The sequence below is a fragment of the Pristiophorus japonicus genome, unplaced genomic scaffold (genome assembly GCF_044704955.1).
Source record: "Pristiophorus japonicus isolate sPriJap1 unplaced genomic scaffold, sPriJap1.hap1 HAP1_SCAFFOLD_81, whole genome shotgun sequence".
In the NCBI taxonomy this organism is placed as follows: Eukaryota; Metazoa; Chordata; class Chondrichthyes; family Pristiophoridae; genus Pristiophorus; species Pristiophorus japonicus.
Window position 1 is genome coordinate 260,974 of NW_027254729.1, and position 17,479 is coordinate 278,452.

Below are 17,479 nucleotides of genomic sequence, written 5' to 3' on the forward strand. Positions count from 1 at the left end.
TTGACACCATAAATGTTGCCAATCATGGCTAACTTTAGCCTTCCGTGTACATTTTTGCGGCACATCACTCTAGCTTACCATCTGTCAATGCATTGCCAGTGTGGAAATATTCAGCATTTTAAACTTAGCTCCGTGTGCAAGACTGGAATCAGTGAATGCCTGGGCCATGGCCACTGATAATTTATCCCGAGCATTCATTTGGCCTGGGCCCCTCCTACATTGCACATTGGCTATGTTTAGCGTTCACAGGCAATTTACAAGCCCTGAATTTCCCAGCAGTGAATTCATGGAGTGATTGATCTAACCGACATTCAACATCAGTATTGTTTAATCTCTCCTTTATTCGCGACACTTATCTCTCTTCAGCATAGCACTGCTATGGACTGAACCAGTTAGAATTTCACCTTGCCTCGGGGTCAGTGCGGGTAAGTGGGACTTCGGCCGGTCTCCCTTTCACAGCCCATCAGTGTCGAGAAAAGAACGGGGTATGTTACTGACATTTTATGTTCTCAAACAGTTATAAACTCTCCAGTATATTTCACTGTGTCTTCAAGACGGTGAGATCGAGCCTGTTGTGCAAGCTTTGTTTCTTTATGAACACTTCAGCAGAACATTAAATCAACATGTGGAACTAGAATTGCTGATTGACACTGTAAGTTTGCCAACATTTAACTGCAGTGTGAGAACAATCACCAATATAATTAGGCTTCCATTACGTTCCTGCACGACATCACCCTAAGAAACCTAGTTGATCACAGCACAGATATCAGTTAATTCATTGCCAGTGCGAAAAAATACACATTTTGAACTTAGCAACGTGTACAAGACCACTGCCTGCATCGTGGGCAGTGATAACGGAACATGAGCATTAAGATTTTCGGTATCATTATACTTTACATTAACACAACCTGAGCTCTGAGATGTGTTTGGGACCCATTGCCCCGAAATGAGGACTGAGTGGGTGTGGCAATTCATTCCGGGGTCAGGTTTTCTTTCAAAAAGGTGTGAGAAAACTTTGCTTCGTTCACTGTCACGCCGAAATAGTTGAGTGGGGAAGGCGTTTGACTTAAGATTCAGATGGTTCCTGGTTCAATCCCGTGTTTCAGCAATTTCTGGTTATTTCGCGTTCCCTTCATTCTAAGGGTAATGGCTGATTTTATATCGGGACAGTGGGCTGTTCAGCGGTTGCGTGATAATAATTTTCAACGTGAATTGTTTTTAGATTTAGCGCTCTTTTTCTGTTACGTTCTATTTACACTCTGCGCAGTGTTGTAGATAAACATGGAACAATGTTTAAGCGATGTGATGTGTTCAATGTTTATGCAGGAAATCTGTCTCCCAGTGTGAGTTGGAAACACAATCCCCGCAGACTGAGCTTTCACGCAACTTAAACACAATTTGTGGCCGGTTAGCTCAGTTGGTTAGAGCGTGGTGCTAATAACGCCAAGGTCGCGGGTTCGATCCCCGTACGGGCCATTCCAGTGTTTTTCATAATTTTTATTCGGTTTTTGGTCACGTTGAAAATCAAATCTTTATAATGAAACAAATCCACACAGAATCCCAAGGGTTGGGAATTATTTGGAATAACAGTCATTTGCCGACGGGGTTGAGAGGCACATCTTTCTGTTTATTTGTGTTTCTTGGTTTGCAGATAAACGATGAACCGGAGGGCTGTTCCTGTAAATGCTCCAAAGTAGAAACAGACAGACAGAACGGTTCTGTCGCCTGGAGATGGGCAAAAGACTGCAGTTCAGCACAAAAACACCAAATGAAATGTTCACCCGGCACCGAGTGTGAAAAATCCCGAGAAAAGGACAGAATGAAATAGATTTCAGTGGATGCCGACCCGCACGTGATGCTGTGGATGCGCGGACATATCTGTAGTGCTCTCCACAAAAAATGCCATTTGCTCCGAACAGTTTTTCCTGGCGCGAATATGGTGAGAATTTGGAAGGAGCAAGCAGGACAGACTGTGTTTGTCTGCTTGTTGGCAAGCAAATGTGCAGCAGCTTCCCTGGTGGTCTAGTGGTTAGGATTCGGTGCTTTCACCGCTGCGGCCCGGGTTCGATTCCCGGTCAGGGTACAATGTATTTTCGGCCGTTTGAACTGCAAGGCTGTTCCTGAACAAATTTACAGCTTATTGCACTCTTGCTGCCCCAACCATCAGCAGCGCATCATTCGTTGCAGTGATACAGCATACACTTCTGTGCCTTCCGTTTTAAAGTCAGCAGGAAATGAGGAGATCTCGCTCAACAAGTGCTGATTGAAACCGTAAATGTTGCCAATCATGGCTAACTTTAGCCTTCCGTGTACATTTTTGCGGCACATCACTCTAGCTTACCATCTGTCAATGCATTGCCAGTGTGGAAATATTCAGCATTTTAAACTTAGCTCCGTGTGCAAGACTGGAATCAGTGAATGCCTGGGACATGGCCAATGATAACTTATCCCGAGCATTCATTTGGCCTGGGCCCCTCCTATATTGCACATTGGCTATGTTTAGCGTTCACAGGCAATTTACAAGCCCTGAATTTCCCAGCAGTGAATTCATGGAGTGATTGATCTAACCGACATTCAACATCAGTATTGTTAAATCTCTCCTTTATTCGCGACACTTATCTCTCTTCAGCATAGCACTGCTATGGACTGAACCTGTTAGAATTTCACCTTGCCTCGGGGTCAGTGCGGCTAAGTGGGACTTCGGCCGGTCTCCCTTTCACAGCCCATCAGTGTCGAGAAAAGAACGGGGTATGTTACTGACATTTTTTGTTCTCAAACAGTTATAAACTCTCCAGTATATTTCACTGTGTCTTCAAGACGGTGAGATCGAGCCTGTTGTGCAAGCTTTGTTTCTTTCTGAACACTTCAGCAGAACATTAAATCAACATGTGGAACTAGAATTGCTGATTGACACTGTAAGTTTGCCAACATTTAACTGCAGTGTGAGAACAATCACCAATATAATTAGGCTTCCATTACGTTCTTGCACGACATCACCCGAAGAAACCTAGTTGATCACAGCACAGATATCAGTTAATTCATTGCCAGTGCGAAAAAATACACATTTAGAACTTAGCAACGTGTACAGGACCACTGCCTGCGTCGTGGGCAGTGATAACGGAACATGAGCATTAAGATTTTCGGTATCATTATACTTTACATTAACACAACCTGAGCTCTGAGATGTGTTTGGGACCCATTGCCCCGAAATGAGGACTGAGTGGGTGGGGCAATTCAATCCGGGGTCAGGTTTTCTTTCAAAAAGGTGTGAGAAAACTTTGCTTCGTTCACTGTCACGCCGAAATAGTTGAGTTGGGAAGGCGTTTGACTTAAGATCCAGATGGTTCCTGGTTCAATCCCGTGTTTCAGCAATTTCTGGTTATTTCGCGTTCCCTTCATTCTAAGGGTAATGGCTGATTTTATATCGGGACAGTGGGCTGTTCAGCGGTTGCGTGATAATAATTTTCAACGTGAATTGTTTTTAGATTTAGCGCTCTTTTTCTGTTACGTTCTATTTGCACTCTGCGCAGTGTTGTAGATGAACAGTGAACAATGTTTAAGCGATGTGATGTGTTCAATGTTTATGCAGGAAATCTGTCTCCCAGTGTGAGTTGGAAACACAATCCCCGCAGACTGAGCTTTCACGCAACGTTAACACAATTTGTGGCCGGTTAGCTCAGTTGGTTAGAGCGTGGTGCTAATAACGCCAAGGTCAAGGTTCGATCCCCGTACGGGCCATTCCAGTGTTTTTCATAATTTTTATTCGGTTTTTGGTCACGTTGAAAATCTTTATAATGAAACAAATCCACACAGAATCCCAAGGGTTGGGAATTATTTGAGAATAACAGTCATTTGCCGACGGGGTTGAGAGGCACATCTTTCTGTTTATTTGTGTTTCTTGGTTTGCTGATAAACGATGAACCGGAGGCCTGTTCCTATAAATGCTCCAAAGTAGAAACAGACAGACAGAACGGTTCTGTCGCCTGGAGATGGGCAAAAGACTGCAGTTCAGCACAAAAACACCAAATGAAATGTTCACCCGGCACCGAGTGTGAAAAATCCCGAGAAAAGGACAGAATGAAATAGATTTCAGTGGATGCCGACCCGCACGTGATGCTGTGGATGCGCGGACATATCTGTAGTGCTCTCCACAAAAAATGCCATTTTCTCCGAACAGTTTTTCCTGGCGCGAATATGGTGAGAATTTGGAAGGAGCAAGCAGGACAGACTGTGTTGGTCTGTATGTTGGCAAGCAAATGTGCAGCAGCTTCCCTGGTGGTCTAGTGGTTAGGATTCGGCGCTTTCACCGCTGCGGCCCGGGTTCGATTCCCGGTCAGGGTACAATGTATTTTCGGCCGTTTGAACTGCAAGGCTGTTCCTGAACAAATTTACAGCTCATTGCACTCTTGCTGCCCCAACCATCAGCAGCGCATCATTCGTTGCAGTGATACAGCATACACTTCTGTGCCTTCCGTTTTAAAGTCAGCAGGAAATGAGGAGATCTCGCTCAACAAGTGCTGATTGACACCATAAATGTTGCCAATCATGGCTAACTTTAGCCTTCCGTGTACATTTTTGCGGCACATCACTCTAGCTTACCATCTGTCAATGCATTGCCAGTGTGGAAATATTCAGCATTTTAAACTTAGCTCCGTGTGCAAGACTGGAATCAGTGAATGCCTGGGCCATGGCCACTGATAATTTATCCCGAGCATTCATTTGGCCTGGGCCCCTCCTACATTGCACATTGGCTATGTTTAGCGTTCACAGGCAATTTACAAGCCCTGAATTTCCCAGCAGTGAATTCATGGAGTGATTGATCTAACCGACATTCAACATCAGTATTGTTTAATCTCTCCTTTATTCGCGACACTTATCTCTCTTCAGCATAGCACTGCTATGGACTGAACCAGTTAGAATTTCACCTTGCCTCGGGGTCAGTGCGGGTAAGTGGGACTTCGGCCGGTCTCCCTTTCACAGCCCATCAGTGTCGAGAAAAGAACGGGGTATGTTACTGACATTTTATGTTCTCAAACAGTTATAAACTCTCCAGTATATTTCACTGTGTCTTCAAGACGGTGAGATCGAGCCTGTTGTGCAAGCTTTGTTTCTTTATGAACACTTCAGCAGAACATTAAATCAACATGTGGAACTAGAATTGCTGATTGACACTGTAAGTTTGCCAACATTTAACTGCAGTGTGAGAACAATCACCAATATAATTAGGCTTCCATTACGTTCCTGCACGACATCACCCTAAGAAACCTAGTTGATCACAGCACAGATATCAGTTAATTCATTGCCAGTGCGAAAAAATACACATTTTGAACTTAGCAACGTGTACAAGACCACTGCCTGCATCGTGGGCAGTGATAACGGAACATGAGCATTAAGATTTTCGGTATCATTATACTTTACATTAACACAACCTGAGCTCTGAGATGTGTTTGGGACCCATTGCCCCGAAATGAGGACTGAGTGGGTGTGGCAATTCATTCCGGGGTCAGGTTTTCTTTCAAAAAGGTGTGAGAAAACTTTGCTTCGTTCACTGTCACGCCGAAATAGTTGAGTGGGGAAGGCGTTTGACTTAAGATTCAGATGGTTCCTGGTTCAATCCCGTGTTTCAGCAATTTCTGGTTATTTCGCGTTCCCTTCATTCTAAGGGTAATGGCTGATTTTATATCGGGACAGTGGGCTGTTCAGCGGTTGCGTGATAATAATTTTCAACGTGAATTGTTTTTAGATTTAGCGCTCTTTTTCTGTTACGTTCTATTTACACTCTGCGCAGTGTTGTAGATAAACAGTGAACAATGTTTAAGCGATGTGATGTGTTCAATGTTTATGCAGGAAATCTGTCTCCCAGTGTGAGTTGGAAACACAATCTCCGCAGACTGAGCTTTCACGCAACGTTAACACAATTTGTGGCCGGTTAGCTCAGTTGGTTAGAGCGTGGTGCTAATAACGCCAAGGTCGCGGGTTCGATCCCCGTACGGGCCATTCCAGTGTTTTTCATAATTTTTATTCGGTTTTTGGTCACGTTGAAAATCTTTATAATGAAACAAATCCACACAGAATCCCAAGGGTTGGGAATTATTTGAGAATAACAGTCATTTGCCGACGGGGTTGAGAGGCACATCTTTCTGTTTATTTGTGTTTCTTGGTTTGCTGATAAACGATGAACCGGAGGGCTGTTCCTGTAAATGCTCCAAAGTAGAAACAGCCAGACAGAACGGTTCTGTCGCCTGGAGATGGGCAAAAGACTGCAGTTCAGGACAAAAACACCAAATGAAATGTTCACCCGGCACCGAGTGTGAAAAATCCCGAGAAAAGGACAGAATGAAATAGATTTCAGTGGATGCCGACCCGCACGTGATGCTGTGGATGCGCGGACATATCTGTAGTGCTCTCCACAAAAAATGCCATTTGCTCCGAACAGTTTTTCCTGGCGCGAATATGGTGAGAATTTGGAAGGAGCAAGCAGGACAGACTGTGTTTGTCTGCTTGTTGGCAAGCAAATGTGCAGCAGCTTCCCTGGTGGTCTAGTGGTTAGGATTCGGTGCTTTCACCGCTGCGGCCCGGGTTCGATTCCCGGTCAGGGTACAATGTATTTTCGGCCGTTTGAACTGCAAGGCTGTTCCTGAACAAATTTACAGCTTATTGCACTCTTGCTGCCCCAACCATCAGCAGCGCATCATTCGTTGCAGTGATACAGCATACACTTCTGTGCCTTCCGTTTTAAAGTCAGCAGGAAATGAGGAGATCTCGCTCAACAAGTGCTGATTGACACCGTAAATGTTGCCAATCATGGCTAACTTTAGCCTTCCGTGTACATTTTTGCGGCACATCACTCTAGCTTACCATCTGTCAATGCATTGCCAGTGTGGAAATATTCAGCATTTTAAACTTAGCTCCGTGTGCAAGACTGGAATCAGTGAATGCCTGGGACATGGCCAATGATAACTTATCCCGAGCATTCATTTGGCCTGGGCCCCTCCTATATTGCACATTGGCTATGTTTAGCGTTCACAGGCAATTTACAAGCCCTGAATTTCCCAGCAGTGAATTCATGGAGTGATTGATCTAACCGACATTCAACATCAGTATTGTTAAATCTCTCCTTTATTCGCGACACTTATCTCTCTTCAGCATAGCACTGCTATGGACTGAACCTGTTAGAATTTCACCTTGCCTCGGGGTCAGTGCGGCTAAGTGGGACTTCGGCCGGTCTCCCTTTCACAGCCCATCAGTGTCGAGAAAAGAACGGGGTATGTTACTGACATTTTTTGTTCTCAAACAGTTATAAACTCTCCAGTATATTTCACTGTGTCTTCAAGACGGTGAGATCGAGCCTGTTGTGCAAGCTTTGTTTCTTTCTGAACACTTCAGCAGAACATTAAATCAACATGTGGAACTAGAATTGCTGATTGACACTGTAAGTTTGCCAACATTTAACTGCAGTGTGAGAACAATCACCAATATAATTAGGCTTCCATTACGTTCTTGCACGACATCACCCGAAGAAACCTAGTTGATCACAGCACAGATATCAGTTAATTCATTGCCAGTGCGAAAAAATACACATTTAGAACTTAGCAACGTGTACAGGACCACTGCCTGCGTCGTGGGCAGTGATAACGGAACATGAGCATTAAGATTTTCGGTATCATTATACTTTACATTAACACAACCTGAGCTCTGAGATGTGTTTGGGACCCATTGCCCCGAAATGAGGACTGAGTGGGTGGGGCAATTCAATCCGGGGTCAGGTTTTCTTTCAAAAAGGTGTGAGAAAACTTTGCTTCGTTCACTGTCACGCCGAAATAGTTGAGTTGGGAAGGCGTTTGACTTAAGATCCAGATGGTTCCTGGTTCAATCCCGTGTTTCAGCAATTTCTGGTTATTTCGCGTTCCCTTCATTCTAAGGGTAATGGCTGATTTTATATCGGGACAGTGGGCTGTTCAGCGGTTGCGTGATAATAATTTTCAACGTGAATTGTTTTTAGATTTAGCGCTCTTTTTCTGTTACGTTCTATTTGCACTCTGCGCAGTGTTGTAGATGAACAGTGAACAATGTTTAAGCGATGTGATGTGTTCAATGTTTATGCAGGAAATCTGTCTCCCAGTGTGAGTTGGAAACACAATCTCCGCAGACTGAGCTTTCACGCAACGTTAACACAATTTGTGGCCGGTTAGCTCAGTTGGTTAGAGCGTGGTGCTAATAACGCCAAGGTCGCGGGTTCGATCCCCGTACGGGCCATTCCAGTGTTTTTCATAATTTTTATTCGGTTTTTGGTCACGTTGAAAATCTTTATAATGAAACAAATCCACACAGAATCCCAAGGGTTGGGAATTATTTGAGAATAACAGTCATTTGCCGACGGGGTTGAGAGGCACATCTTTCTGTTTATTTGTGTTTCTTGGTTTGCTGATAAACGATGAACCGGAGGCCTGTTCCTATAAATGCTCCAAAGTAGAAACAGACAGACAGAACGGTTCTGTCGCCTGGAGATGGGCAAAAGACTGCAGTTCAGCACAAAAACACCAAATGAAATGTTCACCCGGCACCGAGTGTGAAAAATCCCGAGAAAAGGACAGAATGAAATAGATTTCAGTGGATGCCGACCCGCACGTGATGCTGTGGATGCGCGGACATATCTGTAGTGCTCTCCACAAAAAATGCCATTTTCTCCGAACAGTTTTTCCTGGCGCGAATATGGTGAGAATTTGGAAGGAGCAAGCAGGACAGACTGTGTTGGTCTGTATGTTGGCAAGCAAATGTGCAGCAGCTTCCCTGGTGGTCTAGTGGTTAGGATTCGGCGCTTTCACCGCTGCGGCCCGGGTTCGATTCCCGGTCAGGGTACAATGTATTTTCGGCCGTTTGAACTGCAAGGCTGTTCCTGAACAAATTTACAGCTCATTGCACTCTTGCTGCCCCAACCATCAGCAGCGCATCATTCGTTGCAGTGATACAGCATACACTTCTGTGCCTTCCGTTTTAAAGTCAGCAGGAAATGAGGAGATCTCGCTCAACAAGTGCTGATTGTCACCATAAATGTTGCCAATCATGGCTAACTTTAGCCTTCCGTGTACATTTTTGCGGCACATCACTCTAGCTTACCATCTGTCAATGCATTGCCAGTGTGGAAATATTCAGCATTTTAAACTTAGCTCCGTGTGCAAGACTGGAATCAGTGAATGCCTGGGCCATGGCCACTGATAATTTATCCCGAGCATTCATTTGGCCTGGGCCCCTCCTACATTGCACATTGGCTATGTTTAGCGTTCACAGGCAATTTACAAGCCCTGAATTTCCCAGCAGTGAATTCATGGAGTGATTGATCTAACCGACATTCAACATCAGTATTGTTTAATCTCTCCTTTATTCGCGACACTTATCTCTCTTCAGCATAGCACTGCTATGGACTGAACCAGTTAGAATTTCACCTTGCCTCGGGGTCAGTGCGGGTAAGTGGGACTTCGGCCGGTCGCCCTTTCACAGCCCATCAGTGTCGAGAAAAGAACGGGGTATGTTACTGACATTTTATGTTCTCAAACAGTTATAAACTCTCCAGTATATTTCACTGTGTCTTCAAGACGGTGAGATCGAGCCTGTTGTGCAAGCTTTGTTTCTTTATGAACACTTCAGCAGAACATTAAATCAACATGTGGAACTAGAATTGCTGATTGACACTGTAAGTTTGCCAACATTTAACTGCAGTGTGAGAACAATCACCAATATAATTAGGCTTCCATTACGTTCTTGCACGACATCACCCTAAGAAACCTAGTTGATCACAGCACAGATATCAGTTAATTCATTGCCAGTGCGAAAAAATACACATTTTGAACTTAGCAACGTGTACAAGACCACTGCCTGCATCGTGGGCAGTGATAACGGAACATGAGCATTAAGATTTTCGGTATCATTATACTTTACATTAACACAACCTGAGCTCTGAGATGTGTTTGGGATCCATTGCCCCGAAATGAGGACTGAGTGGGTGTGGCAATTCATTCCGGGGTCAGGTTTTCTTTCAAAAAGGTGTGAGAAAACTTTGCTTCGTTCACTGTCACGCCGAAATAGTTGAGTGGGGAAGGCGTTTGACTTAAGATTCAGATGGTTCCTGGTTCAATCCCGTGTTTCAGCAATTTCTGGTTATTTCGCGTTCCCTTCATTCTAAGGGTAATGGCTGATTTTATATCGGGACAGTGGGCTGTTCAGCGGTTGCGTGATAATAATTTTCAACGTGAATTGTTTTTAGATTTAGCGTTCTTTTTCTGTTACGTTCTATTTACACTCTGCGCAGTGTTGTAGATAAACAGTGAACAATGTTTAAGCGATGTGATGTGTTCAATGTTTATGCAGGAAATCTGTCTCCCAGTGTGAGTTGGAAACACAATCCCCGCAGACTGAGCTTTCACGCAACTTAAACACAATTTGTGGCCGGTTAGCTCAGTTGGTTAGAGCGTGGTGCTAATAACGCCAAGGTCGCGGGTTCGATCCCCGTACGGGCCATTCCAGTGTTTTTCATAATTTTTAATCGGTTTTTGGTCACGTTGAAAATCAAATCTTTATAATGAAACAAATCCACACAGAATCCCAAGGGTTGGGAATTATTTGGAATAACAGTCATTTGCCGACGGGGTTGAGAGGCACATCTTTCTGTTTATTTGTGTTTCTTGGTTTGCTGATAAACGATGAACCGGAGGGCTGTTCCTGTAAATGCTCCAAAGTAGAAACAGACAGACAGAACGGTTCTGTCGCCTGGAGATGGGCAAAAGACTGCAGTTCAGGACAAAAACACCAAATGAAATGTTCACCCGGCACCGAGTGTGAAAAATCCCGAGAAAAGGACAGAATGAAATAGATTTCAGTGGATGCCGACCCGCACGTGATGCTGTGGATGCGCGGACATATCTGTAGTGCTCTCCACAAAAAATGCCATTTGCTCCGAACAGTTTTTCCTGGCGCCAATATGGTGAGAATTTGGAAGGAGCAAGCAGGACAGACTGTGTTTGTCTGCTTGTTGGCAAGCAAATGTGCAGCAGCTTCCCTGGTGGTCTAGTGGTTAGGATTCGGTGCTTTCACCGCTGCGGCCCGGGTTCGATTCCCGGTCAGGGTACAATGTATTTTCGGCCGTTTGAACTGCAAGGCTGTTCCTGAACAAATTTACAGCTAATTGCACTCTTGCTGCCCCAACCATCAGCAGCGCATCATTCGTTGCAGTGATACAGCATACACTTCTGTGCCTTCCGTTTTAAAGTCAGCAGGAAATGAGGAGATCTCGCTCAACAAGTGCTGATTGACACCGTAAATGTTGCCAATCATGGCTAACTTTAGCCTTCCGTGTACATTTTTGCGGCACATCACTCTAGCTTACCATCTGTCAATGCATTGCCAGTGTGGAAATATTCAGCATTTTAAACTTAGCTCCGTGTGCAAGACTGGAATCAGTGAATGCCTGGGACATGGCCAATGATAACTTATCCCGAGCATTCATTTGGCCTGGGCCCCTCCTATATTGCACATTGGCTATGTTTAGCGTTCACAGGCAATTTACAAGCCCTGAATTTCCCAGCAGTGAATTCATGGAGTGATTGATCTAACCGACATTCAACATCAGTATTGTTAAATCTCTCCTTTATTCGCGACACTTATCTCTCTTCAGCATAGCACTGCTATGGACTGAACCTGTTAGAATTTCACCTTGCCTCGGGGTCAGTGCGGCTAAGTGGGACTTCGGCCGGTCTCCCTTTCACAGCACATCAGTGTCGAGAAAAGAACGGGGTATGTTACTGACATTTTTTGTTCTCAAACAGTTATAAACTCTCCAGTATATTTCACTGTGTCTTCAAGACGGTGAGATCGAGCCTGTTGTGCAAGCTTTGTTTCTTTCTGAACACTTCAGCAGAACATTAAATCAACATGTGGAACTAGAATTGCTGATTGACACTGTAAGTTTGCCAACATTTAACTGCAGTGTGAGAACAATCACCAATATAATTAGGCTTCCATTACGTTCTTGCACGACATCACCCGAAGAAACCTAGTTGATCACAGCACAGATATCAGTTAATTCATTGCCAGTGCGAAAAAATACACATTTAGAACTTAGCAACGTGTACAGGACCACTGCCTGCGTCGTGGGCAGTGATAACGGAACATGAGCATTAAGATTTTCGGTATCATTATACTTTACATTAACACAACCTGAGCTCTGAGATGTGTTTGGGACCCATTGCCCCGAAATGAGGACTGAGTGGGTGGGGCAATTCAATCCGGGGTCAGGTTTTCTTTCAAAAAGGTGTGAGAAAACTTTGCTTCGTTCACTGTCACGCCGAAATAGTTGAGTTGGGAAGGCGTTTGACTTAAGATCCAGATGGTTCCTGGTTCAATCCCGTGTTTCAGCAATTTCTGGTTATTTCGCGTTCCCTTCATTCTAAGGGTAATGGCTGATTTTATATCGGGACAGTGGGCTGTTCAGCGGTTGCGTGATAATAATTTTCAACGTGAATTTTTTTTAGATTTAGCGATCTTTTTCTGTTACGTTCTATTTGCACTCTGCGCAGTGTTGTAGATGAACAGTGAACAATGTTTAAGCGATGTGATGTGTTCAATGTTTATGCAGGAAATCTGTCTCCCAGTGTGAGTTGGAAACACAATCCCCGCAGACTGAGCTTTCACGCAACGTTAACACAGTTTGTGGCCGGTTAGCTCAGTTGGTTAGAGCGTGGTGCTAATAACGCCAAGGTCGCGGGTTCGATCCCCGTATGGGCCATTCCAGTGTTTTTCATAATTTTTATTCGGTTTTTGGTCACGTTGAAAATCTTTATAATGAAACAAATCCACACAGAATCCCAAGGGTTGGGAATTATTTGAGAATAACAGTCATTTGCCGACGGGGTTGAGAGGCACATCTTTCTGTTTATTTGTGTTTCTTGGTTTGCTGATAAACGATGAACCGGAGGCCTGTTCCTATAAATGCTCCAAAGTAGAAACAGACAGACAGAACGGTTCTGTCGCCTGGAGATGGGCAAAAGACTGCAGTTCAGCACAAAAACACCAAATGAAATGTTCACCCGGCACCGAGTGTGAAAAATCCCGAGAAAAGGACAGAATGAAATAGATTTCAGTGGATGCCGACCCGCACGTGATGCTGTGGATGCGCGGACATATCTGTAGTGCTCTCCACAAAAAATGCCATTTTCTCCGAACAGTTTTTCCTGGCGCGAATATGGTGAGAATTTGGAAGGAGCAAGCAGGACAGACTGTGTTGGTCTGTATGTTGGCAAGCAAATGTGCAGCAGCTTCCCTGGTGGTCTAGTGGTTAGGATTCGGCGCTTTCACCGCTGCGGCCCGGGTTCGATTCCCGGTCAGGGTACAATGTATTTTCGGCCGTTTGAACTGCAAGGCTGTTCCTGAACAAATTTACAGCTCATTGCACTCTTGCTGCCCCAACCATCAGCAGCGCATCATTCGTTGCAGTGATACAGCATACACTTCTGTGCCTTCCGTTTTAAAGTCAGCAGGAAATGAGGAGATCTCGCTCAACAAGTGCTGATTGACACCATAAATGTTGCCAATCATGGCTAACTTTAGCCTTCCGTGTACATTTTTGCGGCACATCACTCTAGCTTACCATCTGTCAATGCATTGCCAGTGTGGAAATATTCAGCATTTTAAACTTAGCTCCGTGTGCAAGACTGGAATCAGTGAATGCCTGGGCCATGGCCACTGATAATTTATCCCGAGCATTCATTTGGCCTGGGCCCCTCCTACATTGCACATTGGCTATGTTTAGCGTTCACAGGCAATTTACAAGCCCTGAATTTCCCAGCAGTGAATTCATGGAGTGATTGATCTAACCGACATTCAACATCAGTATTGTTTAATCTCTCCTTTATTCGCGACACTTATCTCTCTTCAGCATAGCACTGCTATGGACTGAACCAGTTAGAATTTCACCTTGCCTCGGGGTCAGTGCGGGTAAGTGGGACTTCGGCCGGTCTCCCTTTCACAGCCCATCAGTGTCGAGAAAAGAACGGGGTATGTTACTGACATTTTATGTTCTCAAACAGTTATAAACTCTCCAGTATATTTCACTGTGTCTTCAAGACGGTGAGATCGAGCCTGTTGTGCAAGCTTTGTTTCTTTATGAACACTTCAGCAGAACATTAAATCAACATGTGGAACTAGAATTGCTGATTGACACTGTAAGTTTGCCAACATTTAACTGCAGTGTGAGAACAATCACCAATATAATTAGGCTTCCATTACGTTCTTGCACGACATCACCCTAAGAAACCTAGTTGATCACAGCACAGATATCAGTTAATTCATTGCCAGTGCGAAAAAATACACATTTTGAACTTAGCAACGTGTACAAGACCACTGCCTGCATCGTGGGCAGTGATAACGGAACATGAGCATTAAGATTTTCGGTATCATTATACTTTACATTAACACAACCTGAGCTCTGAGATGTGTTTGGGACCCATTGCCCCGAAATGAGGACTGAGTGGGTGTGGCAATTCATTCCGGGGTCAGGTTTTCTTTCAAAAAGGTGTGAGAAAACTTTGCTTCGTTCACTGTCACGCCGAAATAGTTGAGTGGGGAAGGCGTTTGACTTAAGATTCAGATGGTTCCTGGTTCAATCCCGTGTTTCAGCAATTTCTGGTTATTTCGCGTTCCCTTCATTCTAAGGGTAATGGCTGATTTTATATCGGGACAGTGGGCTGTTCAGCGGTTGCGTGATAATAATTTTCAACGTGAATTGTTTTTAGATTTAGCGCTCTTTTTCTGTTACGTTCTATTTACACTCTGCGCAGTGTTGTAGATAAACAGTGAACAATGTTTAAGCGATGTGATGTGTTCAATGTTTATGCAGGAAATCTGTCTCCCAGTGTGAGTTGGAAACACAATCCCCGCAGACTGAGCTTTCACGCAACTTAAACACAATTTGTGGCCGGTTAGCTCAGTTGGTTAGAGCGTGGTGCTAATAATGCCAAGGTCGCGGGTTCGATCCCCGTACGGGCCATTCCAGTGTTTTTCATAATTTTTAATCGGTTTGTGGTCACGTTGAAAATCAAATCTTTATAATGAAACAAATCCACACAGAATCCCAAGGGTTGGGAATTATTTGGAATAACAGTCATTTGCCGACGGGGTTGAGAGGCACATCTTTCTGTTTATTTGTGTTTCTTGGTTTGCTGATAAACGATGAACCGGAGGGCTGTTCCTGTAAATGCTCCAAAGTAGAAACAGACAGACAGAACGGTTCTGTCGCCTGGAGATGGGCAAAAGACTGCAGTTCAGGACAAAAACACCAAATGAAATGTTCACCCGGCACCGAGTGTGAAAAATCCCGAGAAAAGGACAGAATGAAATAGATTTCAGTGGATGCCGACCCGCACGTGATGCTGTGGATGCGCGGACATATCTGTAGTGCTCTCCACAAAAAATGCCATTTGCTCCGAACAGTTTTTCCTGGCGCGAATATGGTGAGAATTTGGAAGGAGCAAGCAGGACAGACTGTGTTTGTCTGCTTGTTGGCAAGCAAATGTGCAGCAGCTTCCCTGGTGGTCTAGTGGTTAGGATTCGGTGCTTTCACCGCTGCGGCCCGGGTTCGATTCCCGGTCAGGGTACAATGTATTTTCGGCCGTTTGAACTGCAAGGCTGTTCCTGAACAAATTTACAGCTAATTGCACTCTTGCTGCCCCAACCATCAGCAGCGCATCATTCGTTGCAGTGATACAGCATACACTTCTGTGCCTTCCGTTTTAAAGTCAGCAGGAAATGAGGAGATCTCGCTCAACAAGTGCTGATTGACACCGTAAATGTTGCCAATCATGGCTAACTTTAGCCTTCCGTGTACATTTTTGCGGCACATCACTCTAGCTTACCATCTGTCAATGCATTGCCAGTGTGGAAATATTCAGCATTTTAAACTTAGCTCCGTGTGCAAGACTGGAATCAGTGAATGCCTGGGACATGGCCAATGATAACTTATCCCGAGCATTCATTTGGCCTGGGCCCCTCCTACATTGCACATTGGCTATGTTTAGCGTTCACAGGCAATTTACAAGCCCTGAATTTCCCAGCAGTGAATTCATGGAGTGATTGATCTAACCGACATTCAACATCAGTATTGTTTAATCTCTCCTTTATTCGCGACACTTATCTCTCTTCAGCATAGCACTGCTATGGACTGAACCAGTTAGAATTTCACCTTGCCTCGGGGTCAGTGCGGGTAAGTGGGACTTCGGCCGGTCGCCCTTTCACAGCCCATCAGTGTCGAGAAAAGAACGGGGTATGTTACTGACATTTTATGTTCTCAAACAGTTATAAACTCTCCAGTATATTTCACTGTGTCTTCAAGACGGTGAGATCGAGCCTGTTGTGCAAGCTTTGTTTCTTTATGAACACTTCAGCAGAACATTAAATCAACATGTGGAACTAGAATTGCTGATTGACACTGTAAGTTTGCCAACATTTAACTGCAGTGTGAGAACAATCACCAATATAATTAGGCTTCCATTACGTTCTTGCACGACATCACCCGAAGAAACCTAGTTGATCACAGCACAGATATCAGTTAATTCATTGCCAGTGCGAAAAAATACACATTTTGAACTTAGCAACGTGTACAAGACCACTGCCTGCATCGTGGGCAGTGATAACGGAACATGAGCATTAAGATTTTCGGTATCATTATACTTTACATTAACACAACCTGAGCTCTGAGATGTGTTTGGGACCCATTGCCCCGAAATGAGGACTGAGTGGGTGTGGCAATTCATTCCGGGGTCAGGTTTTCTTTCAAAAAGGTGTGAGAAAACTTTGCTTCGTTCACTGTCACGCCGAAATAGTTGAGTGGGGAAGGCGTTTGACTTAAGATTCAGATGGTTCCTGGTTCAATCCCGTGTTTCAGCAATTTCTGGTTATTTCGCGTTCCCTTCATTCTAAGGGTAATGGCTGATTTTATATCGGGACAGTGGGCTGTTCAGCGGTTGCGTGATAATAATTTTCAACGTGAATTGTTTTTAGATTTAGCGCGCTTTTTCTGTTACGTTCTATTTACACTCTGCGCAGTGTTGTAGATAAACAGTGAACAATGTTTAAGCGATGTGATGTGTTCAATGTTTATGCAGGAAATCTGTCTCCCAGTGTGAGTTGGAAACACAATCCCCGCAGACTGAGCTTTCACGCAACTTAAACACAATTTGTGGCCGGTTAGCTCAGTTGGTTAGAGCGTGGTACTAATAACGCCAAGGTCGCGGGTTCGATCCCCGTACGGGCCATTCCAGTGTTTTTCATAATTTTTATTCGGTTTTTGGTCACGTTGAAAATCTTGATAATGAAACAAATCCACACAGAATCCCAAAGGTTGGGAATTATTTGAGAATAACAGTCATTTGCCGACGGGGTTGAGAGGCACATCTTTCTGTTTATTTGTGTTTCTTGGTTTGCTGATAAACGA

The 17,479-nt window shown here is 44.3% G+C and overlaps 15 non-coding genes across 15 annotated transcripts; all 15 read left to right on the plus strand.

Moving 5' to 3' along the window:
• Positions 1-1,402: 1,402 nt before the first annotated feature.
• trnai-aau (transfer RNA isoleucine (anticodon AAU)) lies at positions 1,403-1,476 on the plus strand. Its single transcript has one exon. It is a non-coding gene; the product is annotated as a tRNA-Ile (tRNA).
• Positions 1,477-2,011: 535 nt separating this feature from the next.
• trnae-uuc (transfer RNA glutamic acid (anticodon UUC)) lies at positions 2,012-2,083 on the plus strand. The gene has a single exon. It is a non-coding gene; the product is annotated as a tRNA-Glu (tRNA).
• A 1,582-nt stretch (positions 2,084-3,665) lies between these two features.
• Positions 3,666-3,738, plus strand: trnai-aau (transfer RNA isoleucine (anticodon AAU)). Its single transcript has one exon. It is a non-coding gene; the product is annotated as a tRNA-Ile (tRNA).
• A 531-nt stretch (positions 3,739-4,269) lies between these two features.
• trnae-uuc (transfer RNA glutamic acid (anticodon UUC)) lies at positions 4,270-4,341 on the plus strand. The gene has a single exon. It is a non-coding gene; the product is annotated as a tRNA-Glu (tRNA).
• Positions 4,342-5,923: 1,582 nt separating this feature from the next.
• Positions 5,924-5,997, plus strand: trnai-aau (transfer RNA isoleucine (anticodon AAU)). The gene has a single exon. It is a non-coding gene; the product is annotated as a tRNA-Ile (tRNA).
• Positions 5,998-6,528: 531 nt separating this feature from the next.
• On the plus strand, positions 6,529-6,600 carry trnae-uuc (transfer RNA glutamic acid (anticodon UUC)). The gene has a single exon. It is a non-coding gene; the product is annotated as a tRNA-Glu (tRNA).
• A 1,582-nt stretch (positions 6,601-8,182) lies between these two features.
• On the plus strand, positions 8,183-8,256 carry trnai-aau (transfer RNA isoleucine (anticodon AAU)). The gene has a single exon. It is a non-coding gene; the product is annotated as a tRNA-Ile (tRNA).
• Positions 8,257-8,787: 531 nt separating this feature from the next.
• trnae-uuc (transfer RNA glutamic acid (anticodon UUC)) lies at positions 8,788-8,859 on the plus strand. The gene has a single exon. It is a non-coding gene; the product is annotated as a tRNA-Glu (tRNA).
• A 1,582-nt stretch (positions 8,860-10,441) lies between these two features.
• trnai-aau (transfer RNA isoleucine (anticodon AAU)) lies at positions 10,442-10,515 on the plus strand. The gene has a single exon. It is a non-coding gene; the product is annotated as a tRNA-Ile (tRNA).
• A 535-nt stretch (positions 10,516-11,050) lies between these two features.
• trnae-uuc (transfer RNA glutamic acid (anticodon UUC)) lies at positions 11,051-11,122 on the plus strand. Its single transcript has one exon. It is a non-coding gene; the product is annotated as a tRNA-Glu (tRNA).
• A 1,582-nt stretch (positions 11,123-12,704) lies between these two features.
• On the plus strand, positions 12,705-12,778 carry trnai-aau (transfer RNA isoleucine (anticodon AAU)). Its single transcript has one exon. It is a non-coding gene; the product is annotated as a tRNA-Ile (tRNA).
• A 531-nt stretch (positions 12,779-13,309) lies between these two features.
• On the plus strand, positions 13,310-13,381 carry trnae-uuc (transfer RNA glutamic acid (anticodon UUC)). The gene has a single exon. It is a non-coding gene; the product is annotated as a tRNA-Glu (tRNA).
• A 1,582-nt stretch (positions 13,382-14,963) lies between these two features.
• Positions 14,964-15,037, plus strand: trnai-aau (transfer RNA isoleucine (anticodon AAU)). Its single transcript has one exon. It is a non-coding gene; the product is annotated as a tRNA-Ile (tRNA).
• A 535-nt stretch (positions 15,038-15,572) lies between these two features.
• Positions 15,573-15,644, plus strand: trnae-uuc (transfer RNA glutamic acid (anticodon UUC)). Its single transcript has one exon. It is a non-coding gene; the product is annotated as a tRNA-Glu (tRNA).
• Positions 15,645-17,226: 1,582 nt separating this feature from the next.
• trnai-aau (transfer RNA isoleucine (anticodon AAU)) lies at positions 17,227-17,300 on the plus strand. The gene has a single exon. It is a non-coding gene; the product is annotated as a tRNA-Ile (tRNA).
• Positions 17,301-17,479: the final 179 nt, after the last annotated feature.